The sequence below is a fragment of the Cajanus cajan genome, chromosome 3 (genome assembly GCF_000230855.2).
Source record: "Cajanus cajan strain Asha chromosome 3, NIPB_CcT2T_4, whole genome shotgun sequence".
NCBI lineage: Eukaryota > Viridiplantae > Streptophyta > Magnoliopsida > Fabales > Fabaceae > Cajanus > Cajanus cajan.
Window position 1 is genome coordinate 67,550,488 of NC_138519.1, and position 19,907 is coordinate 67,570,394.

Consider the following 19,907-nt stretch of genomic DNA (forward strand, 5'->3'; position numbering starts at 1 on the left):
CAAGATTCGATTCGAACCCCTGACCTTGCTTAAGCGTGAATCAACCCCTACCGCTGAACCACACGCTTGGAGTTATATTAAAATATAGTTTATAAATAAATATGATAAAAAAATAAAAAATTTATAGATAAAAAATTAAATATTAAAAGCGTGAATAATATGATATATTACCAGTATTTTAGTATATATGTGCATTTTATAAGTTAAATATTTATTATATAACTAAAATTTATAATAATATATATAAATAAATACTATATTTAAATATGTGAATAATAATATTTTAAAAAATATATAAAAAAATATTTGTAAACATATAATATATATTTTTGGTATAAGATAGATAATTTAAATTGTAGTAAAAGATTATTTTTAATTATTGATAATTTATTTTAAAATATTAAAAAAATTAATTTATAAATAAATATGATAAATAAAAATGAATTAAACAAGAAATTAAAAAAACATGTTCTTCTCAAAAAATAACTCCTGATTATATTCTTCCAAAAGATTGTTGTTGCATTTGACTAATATTTTATCATGTGAAATTCACATGCTAAATATTTATGATGTATAATTAAAATTTATAATAAAATTATATATATATATAATATTTAAATATATAAATTACATTTAAAAATTATATAAATAAATAATTTTAAACATATAAATTATATTTTATTTTTAAGATAAATAATTTATATTGTAACACAATATTATTTTTTATTATTGATAATTTATTTTAAAAATATTAAATTTTAAAAATATTAAATTTTAAAAATATGATAATAAAAAATTTAATTAAATAAGAAGTTAAAAAGAATTCCTACAAACACTTCTATTAAAGAATAATTCTTAAAAACACTTTCGCATAAGATAATCACTTGTATTTAATATAAAAGAGTTTGATATAAAAAAAAAAAGTAAGACTTAAACATGTTTTTAATCTATATAAAATTACTAATTTTGTTTCTGATCCATGAAAATTGCTTTATTTATTTTTTATCCCTCTAAAATTGGAATAATTGTTTTTAGTCCTTATTTTTTATGTGCCATTTTTAACTACTTTTTATTTATTAAAAAGTTAAGTAGTTATCCTAGGTGTTATTGACAACCATTGTGATATTATATCAATGTTTGATACCTTTAAAAAAGATTTATAGATTCTTAAAGTAGAAGTTATGTATCACATTAAAAGGATAATTAGGAACTAAAAATAATCACTACTACAAAATGCATATTTTACATCGGTTCTTTAAAGGCATCTACATCGGTTCTAAAACCGATGTAGAATAGAGCGATGTAAAAAATATATACATTTTTACATCGGTTCTGAAAAACCGATGTAGATTTAAGCATAAATCTACATCGGTTCTCTGGACAACCGATGTAGATTTAAGAATAAATCTACATCGGTTGCCCAGAGAACCGATGTAGATTTATGCTTAAATCTACATCGGTTATCTTTAGAACCGATGTAGATTGCATTTTTTTTTATAAAAAAAATTATGCTTATTTCAGCATCATATTCCATCTCCAAACGCATACTTTCAGTAATTTCATACTAGTGTTCTTCACCCAAGTCAGACTTATCTGCCACTTCATCCTGGACACATGAAATTAATAATTGTATAAGTTGATGATATAGCATTATAGCATGCATATTGAAACTCGAAAGTAGTCATAATAATTGTAGTGTGAAAGAAGAAAACCACACATGCTCAGAACTTTGATTAAAAATTATTCATTTTCATTTTTCAGCATTTATAATGAATTATCAAATACACAAGGGAACTATGATGCAAAATATATACCTCATACGTATTTGAAGTTTGGGAAGAAAAAGTAAGTTGATGAGACCTTCCATTATGTCTGGCAACAGAAGATAATGGAAGTTTATGTACCATTGAGTGGGTTCTCCCTGCTTGACCGAAATAGTCAGGACCCAAAAAATGTAGAGAATAATTATAATCCATTGTTAAACCACTAATTAAAAATGAAGTTTATGTACTAATAGTTAATTGACATACCTTTAGTCAGTGTTTATTGGCCTGATGTCTGGATTTGGGCCCACAATTCCATCAAAAAGGGATATATATTTTGCATAGTTTAGCTCTTCGTCAAACTTCAAATTCACTACATATTCAACAAAATGCCGGAATGCTTGAGGACAAAAGCAACATAATGTTTCTGGAGAAGTGGCCATCTTTTTCATGCAGACAATAAATCCTTTATTTTCTCCCTATAAAATTTTTTTTCATAAGAATCATATCTTCATTTACCATTAGTACTAAAATGACTATTAAAAAAATTATAACCTGATATCCTTGCCAAGGTAGCCGACCACGAATAAGGAAGACAAAAGTGTAAGCAAGAGATTCCAAATCATCTCTCCTGCTACCTGTTCTACCAAGATGAGCATGCACACTAGCATAACGAACTGTGCCCCTGTGGCAAGAATATACGTTACAAAATAATTTAAAACTTGGACGTTAGCTAAGGTTTATAGATATTTAACAAATAATTTACCTAAAAACATTTGGTCATTGGTCATAGTCAACATGAAGGCCAGTCGAACTATCATGCCACCGAGTTGCTGAGTAGATAAATTGGGAATGAGGTGAGTAGCCAGATTCCATGAAATTAGGCATTCTAACTTGGCACAATATGATAGAGCAATAATTGCTATAGATTCAGCACCTCTAAGTAAAGTGACGGGGATCACTTTATAGATTAAAGTGCAGTTACAACAATTGTTTTTAATGTACAATTGAGGATTGTGATAAAAATAAGCACATGTATAACAAACTCTGAAATTAGTTACAGTCTTCACAGTTAATTTTTGAATCAATGGCTATTAGCACATTAACTGTGGAACCAAATAAGTATTTACTATTTAACAATTAATAATTATGGGCAGGGACAAAACATGAAGATATATATAAAACATTGAATCAATTATCAATCAACTTCAAAAAAAGTGTGTGTGCACATTATAGATGGAATCCCACAGGTTTGTCCCATAGGCCATAATAAGTGGAATTTGGATTTATTCCTTACTCTACTTGTAGTCAGAACTAACATGGATTTTTTGGGGAGGTCTAGCTAAGATAAAAGGAATTAATTATGAGGGTGCAGTGACCCCAGTCATCCTTGTCATGGATCTTCTTGATTATGGGTAAAATATAATCCAGAATGATAAATCAAAACCAAGAACAGACTTCAAATTTAATAGTTCGCAAATCATTTATAAAAAAATTTAATAAAAAAAATGTTGCTCAAGCAAAGAAATAAGATATGTTTCTTCTTCATCATGTTACCGAAAGACAATAACAAATGATTGACCATGTTTCAGTCTTGTGATAAACAGAGAACACCCAAACAAATTAACAATGACATATTGTGACAACAGTCAGGAATCATTCTGAATTGTAACCAATCAGTCAAAGAAAATAAAATCCATAAATAAATCATAAATATGATCAGGAAATGAGCATCACCCTCTAGAATGCATCTTCTCTAATATGGAGATGGCCTCAATTGCAATACATGCAACCATTTCAGTTGACATCCTGAAACCCAAAAGGAAGAAGTAAAGGTTAGTTATTCAATATTTACTAGATTGCTGACAAAAATAAGATGCATTACATTTCAATAAATTTCACAGAGATACCTACATGTCTGAGTTGTTATTCCAAACATCCCACAAACTAGGACCAAGCATATCCATGACCTGTACAGAATAGGACCTGTCGTGCCTTCGTCAGCAGCTCCCGGAGCCTTATCGGCACTGCGGCCACCACTATCGTACTCATCCATGTCTTCCTCTTCCAAAACCCTAACCAGTGAATGCTCCTTCTCCCTCTCCGCTCCCTGTTCGCCTTTCAACCTCCTACCTCTTGCTCCACGCACAGTATTGGCCTCCTTGTTGGAGCAACAATGGCTGTCCTCCTCTGACGGGCTTTGGCGGGCGGCGGCGAGTGTGGTTCAGTGATCGAATTAGGATTTGCGTTATTTAAGAGGCAGTTTCTGCGTGGTCGGGGCCGCAGCTCAGGCATGGTAAGGTGGCAGTTTCCTCCAAGAGTGCCTCCAAACCCTAAAATATTAGCACCCGCATAGGGCTTCAATGCTTCCTTGGAGAGTCGTTGAAGATCAACGAGCCTGGACTGTAGGCGTTTTAGGTTTGAGAGTGTTGAAAGGGTTTGAGGAGGAGAACCCATGTGAGCTGTTTGGCGTTTTTGCCTCTTCCTTTTCGCTTATGATTAAGTCCTCTTCTTCGGGACCCTCCAGCGCGGCGAACCTCTTCCCCGGCGCGGATGAGAGCAATCGCGTGAAAAACCCTAAAGGCGAAACGCGGAAGGGGAGTCTGGAGAAGCTTCCCAACCTCAACCCTAAACTCCAAATTCAAGCCAACCTCCTTCACCTTCGTCTCGATGGCAGAAGCGAAGCGCGGAGATGAGCTGCACGAAGTAGCAGCGCGCAAGGGACTCCAGGAGGCGGCCGCGGCAGGAGAGCTTGGAGAAGAGCGCTTTAGCTTTGAGAGTGTTTTAGGTTTGGGAGTGAGCGCGCATCGTTGTCGCGGGGAGGGGAAGAATTTAGTCACCTCTTCTACATCGGTGAACACAAAACCTGATGTAGAATAGATCACTATTTTCATTTCTACATCGGTCACTCATATAACCGATGTAGAATTGTTTATATTTACATCGGTTTTTAGAATAACCGATGTAAATATTCTTATTTATTCAAGTTATTTACGAAATTGCCACCGCACATTGTTTTTACATCGTTTTATAAGGAACCGATGTAAATATGGTGACGTAGAATAGTATTTTTCTAGTAGTGAATGATTTTAGATGTTGAACGAACAAATATCAAAGAAAAATATTTTATAGAGATTAAAACTAAAATTTACTCATTTAACAAAGACAAAAAAGAAATATTTATAAATTTTTAAATGATAGAAAAAAAATGTGGGAATCAAAGTTAAATCGCACCGCACCTATTTTATAAGAATTAAAAATATTTAACTCAAAAATTAATATTATAACAATACCTTATAGGCAATCCTATTAAACTAGAAAGACTTTTGAATGACCTAAAACATAACTTTTCTAATTATATAAGTTTAATATATATATATATATATATATATATATATATATATATATATATATATATATATATATATATATATATATAAGCCTTACTTAACTTATTTTAATTTATTTTCTAAAAATAATAGTTTGACTTTGACCTGGTAGCAAGATATATGCTAGAACAAAAGTTTCTAATGGATAATCTAATCTGAAAAATTAAGCCGTCCTCCAATAAAACACAAATCCCTTTGTTGGATTTGTTCTGTTTATTCAATTAAAAAAATTAACTAAAAATAATAAACAGGAAAATATTATGACATGCTTTTTCTTAAAAATAAATAAATTATATATATACTTCTGAATAAGGGTAGACTTCAATTGCTAGGAAAAATGAGTAAACTGTATGGTAAGTAATATTCATGTCATCATCAACACTTATCTAGTTTTCGGGCTAGAATTGTTTGTGTTGGCAAGAAAAGTGGATTGAACCCTTGTCCACTTCTGAAAAGCCATAAGTGCAGCCATCAAATGTAGTTATCTTGTGTATGCCCTTGCAATAAATTTCACTGAAACCTGGGCAATAGAGTCATTCTATATCATGAAAAAGACTTCTCTGCCAGAGAGCACAAGGAGTTCATAATTATTCAACTGTAATAGACACCCTTATAATAGCATAATTGATGCTTTCTAATGAAACATTCACTAACATTCAAAACGTACCAGGTCTCTCTAAAGAAATCCCATTGAATTGAAAAAAAAGTTAATTACCTATATATTATCCGTGTAAATTTTTTTTTATACGAGCAATTAATTATATTTTTTAATAATATTATGTCAGTTGCTTATTTAATAAAATAAAAATAAAATAAAATAATTTAAAAATTTTGATTGGTTGCCAATATAAAAACTTTTATATTAACAGTGTATGAATGATTCACTTATTTAAAAATCCTAAATATTAATGGTGTATGTTAGAGTAGGCTGAGATAATCAATAAAGTACTAGTTTCTTTGTGATTTTCTGGTTGTTTGAGCAAAGATAATTTTATTTTTACCCCATTCACTCACTTTTTTGCTTCTTAAAGAGTAACCAAAATTATTCCTCCTAACAAGCTAAAAAAAGATATACTTTGGTACGTTTAGGTACTATTTAAAATCAATAAGTAATGTGTAACCATATCTTTTAAAAGTAAATATATCTTAATCATGCTTCAAATCAATATATTTTCCAATTAACTAAACTTAAATACCTATATATCGATAATGGCTATAGTTAACAATTTCTGGTGACAAAATTTGACTTTGGAATAATGTTTTTCCCGCCTCATCATCATCATGTGCCAATGAAAGTGGGTTCCCCACCAAATCCCATAGTAAGGAATAAACAAACAGCTTTTATTTTCCCTCAACATTGCTTCGAAATGCACACAATTTTGACCATAATTAACCATTCTTTGTGGTGAGTTTAATCAATGCATTTATTTAAAGTTGTTCAGCTGCTTAAAGGTAAACATTATTGTGGAACCCTCCTCTGCAATGCCACCCATTTTATTTTTCACCCTGCCCATAGAATTTAAGACTTTCATTATAACTGAGTAAATTTCCCTAGCTTGTTTCAGATGCCAGTGGTAATGAACCTATAATGTAAATACTGATTTTCATTTAAACCGACATCAAAAGTAACCTCAAACATAGTAACCTCAAAAGTAACCTATAATGTAAATACTGATTTATTTTAATTTTTTTGCCACGGTTGTGAAAACAGTCAATACTATTACATATCTTAAGTGGACGATGACTTGGAGTACTTGAAACCCTTCCCTGATTAATTTATTTCCATCATTTTTTTTTATGTTCTGAAAAAATATTGAGCACTATCATTATTTAAACAATTAAAGGAGGTGATGATTACTGGTTCCAAATTATGTAAGAGGAAGATTAGTCCCCACATTGATGGGCATACGTGTGATGCACATGTCATGGTAACACAAACATGATCGCTGGTGTTACACTTTCTTCTCTCACTCCTTCGATAGCGATGTTAATTGTGCAGTGGGTATTCATTCCCTTTCGCATCTCGTAGTTACAGAATTAATATTATTATTTATAAAAATCATATGGTAGTACTTTTTTCAATCAATACCCTAAAATCACTTGTTATCATCTGCGTTACGTTTATGATTTACCTTCACAATTTATACTATAATTGTTTTTCAGTATAAAATGGGTGGGTTGGGTTGTTGGGATTGTTGCACGACTTATTGCTGGTACTGCACCATCAGATTAACAGTAACGATGAGAGCGACAGTGAAACTATCACAGTAAATCTCTTTCCTACCTTACCTAAGACAACACTGCCAAGGCTCAATTGCTTCCTGTAAAATGATAATAAATGAAATTCAGAGACGTGAGTTTATCATAATCTTAGTTATAAATTTATATTAAAATGCTTTTTATTGATAAACTGAAAGTCACTTTATAATGTTTAAACAATAAGGAGCTTGCAAACTCTTTTCAACCTTACTAACATGATGCTATCCTATTTATTCTATGGCTAACTATTGTTAGTGTATTTGGAAAATGAATAATAATTTTTTATATTGCAAAGTATGTTAACAAATTTAGAGTATATGGAAATATTTTATTATATAGTTAACTCTGAGATAAATATACCAATTTGTTAAGTATTCAATAATTAATCAGTGAAGCATCTCTACAAAGACTTGTATAAAATTCGATAATATAATCACAAGTTATTTCATAGAATGAATATTTTAAATGATAAATGGATAATTTTTCATTTAGTTTCAATGATATGCAAAATAAAGTTTAAACAATATTTTTTTGTGTTTTTTTTAAGTATCAATGAAAACAAATATGAAATGATGAGATAAGGAAGTGAGGTGTTGTGATTACACTTCCCGAAACAACATTCTTTTTCAATATACATTTTATATGCTATCTTTTGAGTTTCAAAATATCAATTCAAATATCAGGTGTGTTTCTCAATTTGAACAATTCAATAAAATTGATAATTTAAATCAAATTAATTAAGTTTATTTGATTTATTTTATCAAATCAAATTCAATTTAAATTAATTAAATTTTATCTTAATTGTTTGAATCACGAATTTGCATATTACAAATTTAATGATCCAAAAATTGAATTAATTAAAATTATTATTATTTTATATTATTGTGATTTTATTAATATTACATAATGATTTTATTATAATGTATCAAAATTACTTAGATAATGATTGTAATTTAGACAATTTAATTATATTTGAAGGACTAATTTAGTTTTAAATGTTTTAGAATAATTTAATTTTAAATATTATACTATATTTTACTACTTTAATTTTATATTTTCTACACTATTTTTTTTATTTACTCTCAAATGTTATTTACACTTTTCTAATAATAGATTTTTATTTAAGATTTAGGATCAAATAATGTATCATATGTTTCAAAAATTAAATATATCTATCATTTTTTTTAAGAAAATTGATTAATCTAAACCCAACCAATCCATTGTTGATTGGCTTGGTTTGGTTTAGATCACAATTTTTTTTTGGTAAATCCAATTAGAAACTAATTAAATTGATTGGTTCTAACTTTAATTTACTCATAATTCGAACCAAAATGATACATGAACACCCCTAACAAATATTCTCTTAACCCTAATCTCTCAAGTGAAAAGAATCTAAGTCCCTTTAATGTCAATCCCTTGTACATATAACTATTCAAATAACTTTCATTAATTGATTTTAACTAAAAGATAATTTACAAATTAAATCATATTCATTCCTACCAACAAAGTGTAACATAGTTGGCAGAAAATCTTGTCTCATAAGTACATTGTCAAAGGTTTGATCTCTTATTTGTGTGTATATAAAAAAATATTTGTTAGGAGAAATTAATTTCTTAAATGATCTCAGAATTTCAAATGATTAGTTCTTAACTTTCGACTAAAGATACCTTAGTTTACTAAATACAAAAATCACATTCATTCCTTACATTGTGCTTGGTGAGGTGGAGGTTAAGAGGAGGGGGAGGCAAGAGGATGAAAGTTAAACTTTTTAATATATTTTTTATAGAAAAATTGAGTAGAAGTGTGAAGGATATTTGGTAAGTCCCATATGTTTTTTATTCCTCACATATTAGAAAGGATTTCAAGGAAGTTTATATATATATATATATATATATATATATATATATATATATATATATATATATATATATATATATATATATATATATATATATATTTTCCCCCGTTATATGTTTTCACCTAAGTGCTTTTTTCTCATTGCTTATGAGTTTGTGTTGTTGTCTCTTTGGATGATACTTGCAAATAGAGTTTGTATATTGCTTTAGTCTAAATGTCTATAACTCATAAATTAATCACTTTTGTTGTCTTTGTCTTGTGTGTGACTATAGGTTCTTTCATTGATTTCATACTTCGAAGCATATATAATCAATGAAGAGTGTTAGTAGCACATTTATCTTAATACATTCTTTTATTAATTAGAATTTATTGAAAAATCATAAAATTAAAATCATTAAATAAGATGTGAGACTCACCAACTTTTATATTTTTTAATAAATTTCAACTAAAATTATTATAAAAACCATTTTTCTAGCATTCCCCGTAATTAATTATGGTAATTTTATATTTGATTATATATACTAAGCTTACTATATAAATGCAGTGTTAAAATGTCTATATAATCTATTATGTATTTAATATAAGTAATTATACAACCCTATATTTTATAAAAAGGAAACAAAATAGTGTCGTAATGATAAAAGATAATTGTATAATTTAATTTATAATAACAATTTTTTTTATTTAATCCAATATAAACTAATTAAAAAATTTATCCTTCATCCATTTTCTTTAAATACTTTCGTTAAAGAAAAAGTTTTATAAATAATATGACTGAAAATATCTATTCTAATTTACATCATAAGATCTTATATACTTTTATTAATATTTTAATATGTATAATGCAAAAACATATTTATTATATATAATTATAATTTATAATAAATTATATATAAATAAATATTATATTTAAATATATAAATTATATTTAAAATTTATATAAATAGATATTTTTAAATATATAAATTATATTTTAAGATTATGATAAATAATTTAAATTATAGTACAAATTATTTTTATTTATTGTTAATTTATTTTAAGATATTAATGTTTAATTAATAAATAATTATAATAAATAAAAATAAATTAGATAAAAATTTTAAATTTTTTTTACAAATCCTCTTATTAAAGAAAGCTCTCAAAAACACTTTCGTTCAAGATAATGATTCATGTTTAATATATAAGAATTGATTAAAAATTTTATAAATAAATATTTTTAAACATATAAATCATATTTTAGATTTATAACAAATAATTTATTTTATAATATAATATTATTTTTTTTTATTTTAAAAATATTAAAATTTAATTCATAAATAATTATGATAATAAAAATAAAATTAGATAAAATATTAAAATATTTTTAAAATAAAATTGATTGAAAAAAAATCTCTAAAATCACAATAGTATAAAATAGAGATTTGTATTTAATATAAAAAAAATCATTTCATTTTTAATTGGCAAATGAATGTTTTCGAATTACAATTTGTATTCTCTTTATTTTATCAATTCGAGAAACTTGTAATAGGTTTGATTATAAAAATGACTTTCACTAGCTTCCACTCACCAGTAATTTAGTTTTGCTTCATCATGGTTAATCGCAGTTCTTGAAACCCGTGACAATTTGGTGAGGTTGGATATTTATTCTAATTATGGGACATAAAAGCTAAGCAATCATATTATTTGAGTGCATTACACTGAGTTTGAACTTTTTAATTCGAATTAAACGAGGCCACAAGGAAAGAAACAAGTGGAATTTGTAGTTTACTTAAATTCCAAATTTCCCCCAACCACGAACAGTCAAAGACATCTTTATCTCAACCTACAATATGAGGAGGAAGTGTTTGTGAGGCAGAGGATATTTTGGAATTTAATATGCTAACAGTACATGGTCCCTTCTTGTCAATGTAATGTATATTGAACATTTGAACTTGAAGGCTCAAATGCATCACAACACAAAGTAAGCCTATTTGAAAACCACCAAATGCCAGGTACTCAATAATCACAATTTCTCCATCAGATATATACTGTTTGATAGCTCACCAACCCAAACCTACCTTTACATAGATTTAGCTGATAGCATTAGCAAGGTAGGCCACATTACACGCATATTCTTATTTTATATGAATCTCTCATGTATTTGGAGCATCATTCCAATTGCAAAATCCAAAGGGGTACAAGAGTGGCATAAGATTCCACATCTTTCGTTTTCAGATGTAAAGTGTGATAACGTAGCCACGAATTAATGGGATAAAGATTAAAGAGAGAAGATACTTGACAGTCTTGTTCAATTTTGTTTCTGTTCTCTCAAAATCTCCAAATCAGAGGTGCCCAATAATTGTTTTTAATTTCGTTTTAGTGTTTCCTCGACTGACTTTATCTTTCAGTCAATCCTTGACAATACGAATTTTATTCACTTTTTTGGATCATCTAAAGGACAAACCTGTTAGGTAAGAAAGCAGAAACATGTTAATAAAACCAGCCATTTAGGCGGATCCAGCCATATAGGCGGCAACAAATAAATAAAACTAGCTAGATGATGATAGACAAAGAAAGAAAAGAAAGTAGACAACACAAGAATTTTACGTGGTTCACCCTTACACTAGGGCTACATCCACGGGACCAACTCCGAAAATATTTTATTACCACCTTCCACAAATTGTGGGAATACAGAACTCTTCACTCAACAAACACTCACTCTACAAGAGGAAACTTGTGTTTTTGAGTAATTTCTGAGTTGATTTACAAGTGAAATGGGGAGGCCTATTTATAGTTGAAGCTCCAAGGACAATCTCGTAAATATCCTAAAGCTTAGGGGCAAAATCGTAATTTTCCCTTTTGATTTTTTTTCACCAGCACCGAAAGTTGTTTGGCTGGTTTTGGTGGCTGGATTCTTCTACAAATCTCCCCCTCCAGCCACAGTCATCCCGACAAGCTCGATACATCGTCTGAGCTTTTCTCTGGTCACATTCTTTGTTAGCATATCAGCAGCATTTCTATCTGTATGAATCTTCTTTAACTGGAATAACTGCTTTTCAATGGCCAATCTGATCCAGTGATACCTTACATCAATATGTTTAGTCCGAGAGTGGTACATAGTATTCTTGCTCAAGTCTAAAGCACTTTGACTATCGCAATAAACTATGTATTCCTCTTGCTTCAACCCTAGTTCTTGAAGAAATTTCTTCATCCACAACATCTCCTTTCCAGCTTCAGTAGCCGCAACATATTCTGCTTCAGTTGTGGATAAGGAAATGCATTTTTGCAACTTAGATTGCCATGATATAGCTCCCCCTGAAAAAGTAAATATATATCCTGAAGTGGATTTTCTATCATCAAGGTCTCCAGCCATATCTGCATCTGTATAGCCTTCAAGAATTGGTTTGGCTCCTCCAAATCTTAAACACAGTTTGGATGTTCCTCTCAAGTATCTCAAGATCCATTTTACTGCTTCCCAATGTGTCTTCCCGGGATTTGATAAATATCTACTCACGACGCCAACAGCATGAGCGATATCTGGTCTTGTACACACCATAGCGTACATTAAGCTTCCGACTGCTGAAGAGTATGGAATTGTTGACATTTTCTCCCTTATTGTTGGACATGATTTCTTGCTGAGTTTGAAATGCCCAACAAGTGGTGTAATAACAGGCTTAGCATTTTTCATATTGAACCTCTCTAGAACCCGTTCAATATATCTTTCTTGTGATAACCACAATTTTCCTGCTTTCCTATCTCTGATGATGTCCATTCCTAAGATATGCTTTGCTGCGCCCATGTCCTTCATGTCAAATGCCTTTGACAATTCTACTTTCAGATTTTTGATCATTTGAACATCTTGGCCTACAATTAGCATATCATCCACATATAGGAGAAGGATAAGGAATTTACCATTTGGATATCTGTTGATATACACACAAGGATCTGCATCTGTTCTTTTGAAACCTTGACTCTTTATGAATGAGTCAAACTTCTTATACCATTGTCGTGGAGCTTGTTTTAATCCATACAAGCTCTTTTTTAACTTGCAAACCATATCCTCTTTTCCTTTGACCTCAAAGCCTTCAGGTTGCTCCATATAGATCTCTTCATCTAAATCACCATGCAAAAATGCTGTCTTTACATCAAGCTGCTCCAACTCCAGATCCATGCTTGCTACTAGTCCTAGTATGACTCTGATAGAACACATTTTAACAACTGGAGAAAAGATTTCTTCAAAGTCAATACCTTGCTTTTGGCTGAAACCCTTTACCACGAGTCTCGCTTTATGTCTGACTAGCTTATCACCGTCTTTCTTTAGTTTGAATACCCATTTATTTTTGAGTACTCTTCTTCCTTTTGGCAGCTGTACTAATTCATATGTATTGTTCCTTTTTAAAGAATCCATCTCCTCTTGCATTGCCTTCACCCAGCAGCCTTTGTCTTTATGAGACTGCACTTCTTGGAAGCTTTCAGGCTCTCCCTCATCAGCAATGAGGATGTATTCAGAACTGGGGTACTTTGTAGATGGTTGGCGTTCTCTGGTAGATCTTCTTATTTGTGGTTCTACTTGCCCAGAGGTATAGGATGGCTCCCCCTGCTCATTAGCCTCTGTATCAGGTACAACAACTTCTTCATCTACGCTTTCTTCATCCCCAAAAACTGGCTCTTCTGTCTCATGTTCTGGTTCTTGGGTTTGTCTTCCATCAGTGGCACATTCTGATGGAACATGAGATGTTGGATTAACACCATCTTCCATAGGTTTTGCAGCTTCCCCACCTTTTAGATCTTCTATCGTCTCGTGCTCATGGAATATTACGTCTCTGCTTCTGACAATTCTCTTCCTTTCTGGATCCCATAGCTTGTAACCAAATTCCTCATTTCCGTATCCAACAAAAACACAAGGAATGGCTTTATCATCCAGCTTTGATCTTTGTTCCTTTGGCACGTGCATAAATGCTTTGCAGCCAAAGACTTTCAGATGAGAGTAACTTACTTCTTTTCCTGCCCAAACTCTCTCTGGAATATCAAAACCCAATGGTACTGATGGTAATCTGTTGATGAGATAGACAGTAGTCTGTACAGCTTCTCCCCAAAATGGCTTTGGTAGTTTAGCCATTCTGAGCATACATCGTACCTTCTCCACAATTGTACGATTCATCCGTTCTGCAATGTCATTGTGTTGAGGTGTGCCAGGAACAGTTTTCTCGTGACGAATACCATACTTGGAGCAATAATCTTTAAACTCCTTTGAGATGTATTCTCCACCATTATCTGTTCGGATACACTTCAACTGTTTTCCTGTTTCCCTTTCTACCATGGCATGAAACTGCTGAAAACATTGGAATACCTGACTTTTTGCTTGTAGCAGGTATACCCATGTCTTTCGTGAAGCATCATCAATAAATGTGACAAAGTATTTATTGCCACCAAGTGATTCTACCTCCATGGGACCACATACATCAGAATGTACTAGCTCCAACTTATTCTTTTTCCGATTGGAGCTCTTTTTGAATGATACTCTATGATGCTTACCGAATACGCAATAATCACAAGGGTTCAAAAAATCTCCTTTGGCTTGAGGAATAAGGGACTGCTTGGCCAAAAGTTGTAATCCTTTCTCACTTATGTGCGCCAGTCGTCTGTGCCATAAATTAGGTGAAACATCATTTTCCACTGCATTTAGTTGTCCTTTACACACCTTTACATATGTCTTGTAAAGCGTGCAACATAACTTCCCTTTTGCTACCACCAAGCTTCCCTTGGTGAGTTTCCATCTGCCACCTTTCATGGAATGTTCATATCCTTCCTTGTCCAGCACATTCACAGAAATCAGGTTCAAACGTATATCTGGAATATGCCGCACATCTTTTAGTATTAATGTGCACCCAACACCAGTTTGTAAGTGGATGTCACCAATTCCCACTATTTGTGAAGTACTTTTGTTCCCCATGTTCACGTGGCCAAAATCTCCTTTTCTGTAGGTGGTAAAGTATTCCCTCTTGGGAACACAATGGTATGAGGTAGCCGAGTCGATAATCCATTCCTCATCTGGTTCTGCAATATGACAACACTCTCCTTGATTACATAAGAGTGTTATTTCATCATCACTGGCTGATGTTGCTGCTGCAGTGTTTCTGTCATTTGCCTGATTCTTGTCCTGGATTTCCTTCTTCAGGAATCTACAATTTTTCTTGAGATGGCCTGGCTTGCCACAGTTGTAGCAACTGCGTCTCTCCCTGGACTTGGAATGATCTCTATGCCCTCTTGGTGTTCTGCTTTTACTTCGACTCCTGCGTTCTGTGACAAGAGCATGAGTCTCATTTTTGACAGCATCTCTTCTTCGGATCTCCTCATTGAGTATGCTATTTCTTACCATATTCAATGATACTTTGCCTTCTGGTGCAGAATTACTTAAGGATACTACTAAAGTATCCCAACTGTCTGGTAATGACCCCAAGAGTAGCAATGCTTGCATCTCATCTTCAAGCGTTAAGCCTGCTGAAATTAGTTGCATGACTAGGCCTTCGAAGTCATTCACGTGCTCCGCTACGGCTCGTCCTTCTTGTAGTTTCAAATTCATGAGCTTTCGCATCATGAATATTTTTGATTGAGCATTCTTTGTCTCGTACATACTCTCTAGCTTCTTCCAAAGAACTTGGGGATCTGTTTCTTTGGACACTTGATTATAGAGAGTAATATCCACCCATTGACGGATGGTACTTAAAGTCTTCTTCTTTAATTTCTTCCAATCACCATCGGACATCTTTTCGGGCTTCGATCCATCGCCTTCAATTGGATCGTAAAGGTCCAATAAATTAAGACGATCCTCCATCATTGACTTCCACAATGAATAATTTGTTGCCGTCAATTTCACCATGGTGCCTGTGTTGCTCTCCATGACTTATCTGCTTCTTCTCGGATCGCTTCTGCAAACTTCTGCCAAATTGGTGATGAAGACCAATTTGCACTATTCACTATTCACGTAAATAGTATTTTTTTTTTTTTTTTTCACAAAATACTATTTACTTGAACAGTACTCTCGCCAGCTGTTTAGCAGAAACAACCTGGCTCTGATACCAGTTGTTAGGTAAGAAAGCAGAAACATGTTAATAAAACAAGCCATTTAGGCGGATCCAGCCATATAGGCGGCAACAAATAAATAAAACTAGCTAGATGATGATAGACAAAGAAAGAAAAGAAAGTAGACAACACAAGAATTTTACGTGGTTCACCCTTACACTAGAGCTACATCCACGGGACCAACTCCGAAAATATTTTATTACCACCTTCCACAAATTGTGGGAATACAGAACTCTTCACTCAACAAACACTCACTCTACAAGAGGAAACTTGTGTTTTTGAGTAATTTCTGAGTTGATTTACAAGTGAAATGGGGAGGCCTATTTATAGTTGAAGCTCCAAGGACAATCTCGTAAATATCCTAAAGCTTAGGGGCAAAATCGTAATTTTCCCTTTTGATTTTTTTTCACCAGCACCGAAAGTTGTTTGGCTGGTTTTGGTGGCTGGATTCTTCTACAAACCATGCAAGTTTTCTAATGGAATATGTTCTGAAACTATTAAAGGGATATGCAGAGAGATTGTCTTCAGAGATGAGAGTGAGTGAATGCTGAATATCTAGAATTAGTGTTTGTACTTTGTACAGTGCCAATTTCCACTTGTATGGAACACAACTAGAGAGATAAATCATGATTTGGTATAGATGAAAACCAAGGTACCTTAATAATGGCTTAGTGTGTTACTACATGAACTTCAACATAGAACAACTGGTGGAGAGTATGTCTAATTTCAATTGAAATGTGGACTCAATTCAATAATCTTGAACTGTGTAGCTGCCACTGCTGAGCAACCGAAAAAGAGCTTTACCGAATAGTTTACCATAAAAACCATTCAAACATGTTTAATTTGAATTTAAATTAATTTATGTAATATCTTTTGGTTAAATATGATGCTCTCCAATGTCAATACAGATCCTAAAGGTGAAAAAAATATGATGCCCTCCAATGACAATAAACAAACTTTTAATCTCTCTTCATCATATCAATCAACTTTGCAAAAGTAAATCAAAACCATTATGAAGCCTATGAATGTTGATCAAATCCCCACATCTGCAATGAAGTAGCTTACAGAAAAGGTTAGTAAATGTTACAGTAAAACTTCTGCTTCAGCTTTTTCATTGACGGGTCACAAAACAAACACTTGTGCACATGAAAAATTGTACCTGTTGCAACATTAGTGTTCCGACACTTTTTTGACTGCTGCCAAAATTTTCAATCAAGAATCTTCATCAGACTCAAACTCCACCTTTAAGTAGACTACAGAAATTAGTGCCTATATTAAACATGAAAAGAAAATTTTCGAAATAAGGTGGCATCGAATGAGGTATTAAAACATTGAAACAAGTCAATTAAGCAACTGCTGATCTTCAAGAAGCACAAGGGAAGATAAATACTATTGTTGTTTAATAATCTGAGACTTTAGAAGAAACATTCACAATTTCATCCTCATACCCTTTACCAGCATAATCATGCTTCCAACCTGCAGTGTTAAACTTGAGATCTCTCTATCTACTTTCCCGAAAATCCATATGATGCAGCTTGCAGCAAGTGTAAGGCCAACTTGTCAGTTCCAACTTTCCACTACCAATAGTAGTAGTATTGCACCCAATACTCATTTCAATTTATCACTCTTTTTCTTTCTTTTATGATTTCTTACTGAGATATTTCAGAGTAGCACTTTAACAGCAGCTTTTAGTAGTGCCCGTTCAATCAATGGCTCGGAAGCGAACCTAAACTTTTGGTTTTAGCTACTATATTTAGGCAATGAATGTGGAAGAGTGTAATAGTTCTGTAATATATCATTCTGTTATATTTCTAAGTTTAATTGGTTCTCTTTTTTCGCGTGAAATCTCATTTGTGATATAGAAGTATGGACAAAATAGTATATATAAATAAAAGAAAATTCTCATTTTATAAAACCAGTTTTGTAATGTTAATTCTAAAAAAATGCTTGCAACTTCTTAAGACTAACTATTCCAGGATTCTGTATAGGCAAGGTGGCGAGATCCCTTGTTGATACCATGGAGTTTAGGTATTCATTCCTTCATTTTTATGAAAAAAGCAAATTCAGCTTTGAAGCTACAAATGTACCATTCCTTTTAGTATCTCTAAGATTTGACAAGGAAGGAAATTGTTAATGTCGTTTGAATTAATCTGAGGATATACCCGGTCCTATGTACGATACAGCCTCATAGGATAATCATTACCACATTCCTCTCTATTTTATAGTTTTTATTTTTCTTTGCTAAAATCCTAATTTGGTCTCTTATAATATTTTAAAGTTTTAATTTAGTTCTACTTTAATTTTTGGGTTCAATTTAGTCCCACTTATTAAAAATGCTAGTAATATTTACCTTCTGTCTAAATTTCTCAAACATCGTTTAGGAGTATACATGTGATTGAAAATCACGGGCGTAATTTTCACGATTTTTATTCAACAGATTTTTTCTTATGTGATTCACACTGTGGGAATCACGGGCGTGATTTTCACAGCTCTTTAACGGCGTTTAAGAAATTTAGATGGAAGGTAAACATTGTTAGTATTTTTGACAAGTGAGACTAAATTGAACCCAAAAATTAAAGTGAGATTAAATTGAAACTTTAAAATATTATAAGAAACCAAATTAGGATTTTAACCGTTTTTCTTCTTTATTTTTTATATATAATTCTCTGTCCATTTTGTTATATCACTTCTCACATTTTCACTTTTCATGAAGAAATGCAATGAGAAACTCTAGTTGTACCGCACACCTCAGTCAAACCCAGTTGAGTTTGTGTCCAAGTCGGGTGAACCGAGCAAGCCACTAGCTCGCCCTCTCTAGGCCATAAAGATAAAACCCTAAGCAGTTATTACGTCCAATGGCCAAATACTGATTTTTGTATCACATCTCTCAAAATCTCGAGATCACATTAAAGATCATATTATCAAGAAAAATATCTCCAATAATTACTACTAGATATTCCCATAAATCAAGCAACATTATCTCTAATTGTAGAGATAAGATTGAACACATATGTACAGGGCACCAAGAATAATTTTAACCCTAATTTCAATTTTTAACCTTAATACTTCTCTAACTTGAGTGTTAAAGTATTTTTGCAAGTGTCCTTTCCCATGGTCAGTAACTGGAGAACAAGGAACACAATCTCTCCCAAGATAACACTTGCAAATTCTAATAAAAACATTTGGTACCCACTGTGGAGTTGAAGTGAGCATCCTTCGATCACACATGGTTTCCACTCAAAACCAAACAATAAGCAACAACTTAGTAGCAATCTCTATGACAATTGACAACATCGGCTAGTCTTAGTGTAGTTGCCCTTGGCACCCACTACCACCACTATAATGTCGCTTATGGTGCCCATGGCACCATCTGCCACCACAGCGGTGCCACCAATTACATCGTCCAATGTTGAACTCTTGCAACACATGGAGGCCATGCAGAAGAGCAACAAGGAAGCCTTGGCTACCCTCTACTAATAGCACAAGGTTGATTATGCATAATATGAGTAAGAACTTTGAGCCCTACGCAAGGAAACAGTGATATTTGCATGGAAAAGAGTGTCTCAACAACAAAGGA

General features: G+C 32.1%; 1 long non-coding RNA gene across 1 annotated transcript; it reads right to left on the reverse strand.

Annotated features, from left to right (window-relative positions):
• Nucleotides 1-1,203: 1,203 nt before the first annotated feature.
• Nucleotides 1,204-4,651, reverse strand: LOC145955856 (uncharacterized). Its single transcript, XR_014432586.1, has 7 exons — nucleotides 3,678-4,651; nucleotides 3,501-3,572; nucleotides 2,530-2,596; nucleotides 2,319-2,448; nucleotides 2,031-2,242; nucleotides 1,815-1,921; nucleotides 1,204-1,606 (listed from the first exon to the last, which is right to left on the reverse strand). It is a non-coding gene; the product is annotated as an uncharacterized LOC145955856 (long non-coding RNA).
• Between the last annotated feature and the right edge of the window lie 15,256 nt (nucleotides 4,652-19,907).